This window comes from Ambystoma mexicanum, chromosome 2q (assembly GCF_040938575.1).
Source record: "Ambystoma mexicanum isolate Mex_15411 chromosome 2q, UKY_AmexF1_1, whole genome shotgun sequence".
Taxonomy (NCBI): Eukaryota; Metazoa; Chordata; class Amphibia; order Caudata; family Ambystomatidae; genus Ambystoma; species Ambystoma mexicanum.
Window position 1 is genome coordinate 20,985,072 of NC_090924.1, and position 3,316 is coordinate 20,988,387.

The following is a 3,316-nucleotide window of genomic DNA, read 5'->3' on the forward strand; positions in this document are numbered from 1 at the left end:
ATGGCGGTTGGCGGACTTACCGCCCCATTCCGACCTTGGCGGGGCAGTAAGTCCCCAATCCCCATTTACCCTTCCCCATTCCCATTTTTGCCCCATAGGGTATAATGGGAGTGGGGAAGGCGTTAATTACGCCACCGTAAATTACGGTGGCGTAATTAACTCCATGGTCCCTTAGCGCCATGGATTTTAACACCTGCTAAAAGCAGGTGTTAAAAGCGCCATGGCGCTAAGGGACCTCGTACTCAGGCGGTAAGGGTCGGCGCTGTTAACGCTGCCGTTAACCCCTTACCGCCTGGGTCGTAATGAGGCCCATTGTCCCAACCAAGCATAACTAACATTCAGTTGAAGGCTGCACCTCAACTCTACATTCACAACCACCAAAAATTGCATATATCAATTTATACCCAACACTGCCATCAGTGGGACTCAAGCTTGCTATCCTTGAGCTCAAACCTGCCCATTCTGGGCCTACAACCTACCGCTACAGTCCACCAAACAAGCACTAAGCAATGTCCATCCACCATTGCCACTGGAACACCTCAGTCCTGCCACACCCGCGCACTGCCTGCCCCTACTTTGGCAGGCACATTAGCCTGATGAAACCAAGCAAAAAACTCAAAAACATTAAAGGAACACTCATCTCAAACTGAGCATGTTCATGCACAGGAATCCAAAGGACAAATGCCAAGCCTTCATACAACACACCATGCCATCACTCAAGCTAAACCACACACGCACGCACACATAGATGTCAACACTGTGAGCAAATGATTCCACTGAAAATGTGCATCCCTACAACACAACGCAAAATGCTGGCCAGGCAACCTAGGAACATACAAGGAATTCTACAGACCAATCAATCAATTGCATCCAACGAAGATTAAAAGTTGTTGCTCAACTGACCAGACACAAGATTGAGGTTCAGAAATCCAAAATTAATAGAACACCACTGAGAACACTGAGGGTTGGTCAAACAATAATTCCAACAAAATAACTCCAGATGGGGCTAAAAGGTACATCACTCTAGACTTCAACCAGTCATGCCTTACCTACCAAAACTAAACTGAATCCGATCAACACCAAAGCACCTGGAACTGAAGTATGAATCTATGCGCATTGGCAGTTGTGCAAAGGTGTACTGTAACCAGGATAACCCACACAGAGATCCTGAAACAGTCACTACATCTCAACCATACAATTGAAAATTACTACAATGCTTTGGCAGCACAGCACTAAAATACATTGACAGCGCATAATGAAACAAAACATTGACAGAGCATAACAACAACACTTCTCATCCCTAAGCAACTACACTGCAGTCCGGCTGGCATCCCAACCACACCCGTCACTCCGTAAGACAGAGTGTGGATGGCATGCCACCCACACCGGTCATAACAAAATCCAAACAATAATACCACACACGCTCATCATGAGCTGCATGCTAAAACTCATACCTACTTCTGAAAGGTTAAAACACATCACTCAGCATTAACACCCAACTGAGTTCTTCATACCACATAACAATTAATACTCCAAACACAATGAGTGTGCACACGCATGTGAATATCTTAATCACCCAACTAATTAACTCCAGAACACTTGTAGATAACAAAGATGCCACTCTGCTAAAGGTCATTGCTGCAAATCCTACAAAATGGTAAATCTAAAATATACATTTCAGTACTTCTACACCATAAGCAAAAAAAAACACTTCGCAGCAATTTCTGCCTTTCTTCTTGCAATATGGCAACAGGTTGAAAGGTCTGTGCTGCTTAATTGCAGAAACTTTGAAATCCTCAAAAAGAATGGTTAGACAATAACACATACTTTTATCCTGCACGACCAAGCACACAATGCAACCACACCTACCATCTAGAATTGAACATAAAATAACAGAATTAGCAGATATATAGTGCACCAGTGGTCCTCCAAGGCAAGTAACGAAAGGAACACCAGAGTATTTAAAAAAGGAGCATACACCAAGCAGGAAGTAACACAATGGCCCTCATTACAAGTCAGGCGGTGGACCATGGTGCTATTAGCACCATGGTCCATGCCGGATTCCGCCATGGTGGATGGCGGAATTACCGCCCCATTCCAAGGTGAGTGGGGCGGTAATTCCCCATTCACCATTTGCCCTTCCCCATTCCCATTTTTGCCCCATAGGGCATAATGGGGATGGGGAAGGCGCTAATTACGGCACCATAAATTACGGTGCCGTAATTAGCACCAAGGTCGCTTAGCGCCTTGGACTTTAACGCCTGCAAAAAGCAGGCGTTAAAGTGTGAATCAGGCGTTAAGGGTTAACGGCGCCGACGGCGCCGTTAAACCCTTAACGCCTGACTTGTAATGAGGGCCAATGTATTTAGGCCCAGATGCAGCTGGGAGAGCACGGTTCAAACAACATGGTGGACCAGAACAGTGTGAAGAGAGATGTCAACGCAGCCCCTGCGGGCAAAACATTTATACACATAAGACATAATTTGCATGAACATATTTGAAACTGTTGTTATTACACTTTACAAGAGCTGATTGCTGGGACTACGTCAGTCCCCTATATCCAGGCATTCATTGAGTAGTTGTAATTTTTCAACACCATCCTGACCCCCATCATCTATAACCACCCATTGTGACATCACAAGTCTTCTCGCACCGTCCCGAACAATTATGTGCCCATGCATTACATGATTATGCTAACCACTGGAACTTTATTCATCTGCCATTGGTCAGTTCTCATTGGGCACACAAGACAACCGGAGCTTGGCAAGAGGAGACATTCACACGGCATCTGACCAATGAGGTGCCAAACAGACATCAGCAAGGACACAACACAATGTTAAACCCAGGGACACCGAAACACTCCTGCTGATTTGTCCCCTACCGGCTAATCCCCTCTCCCCATATCCCTATTCCTAGGTTCATCTGCCATTGGGAGATTTGAAACCACTTACCCCATCGTGGTTTGGATTTTAGTTGCCTGCATTTAATTTGTATCCCTCTACACTTCTCAGCATGCACCCAGGTGCCTAACTCACTGTCCTCGAAAGTATCTGTTGGTCTCATGCCCGTGTGCCCATGTTTTCCTGGGAACGGCCAGCTTGCAACATTTCTCCAGCACACTGATGCAGCTGAGCACTGGTTAAATTCATGTCTGCTCAGGGAACAAGGACTGTGGCTGTGAAAAGACAGATGCTTTACTTACCTGTGGCCTATGCTTCAAAATGGTCGCTATGAGGTTCATTTTGTACTACACTACCACTTCTAGCCAGTACCCCTTCCCCTTATCCCTATCTCCAGCATGCCTCTCTGCCCCAGG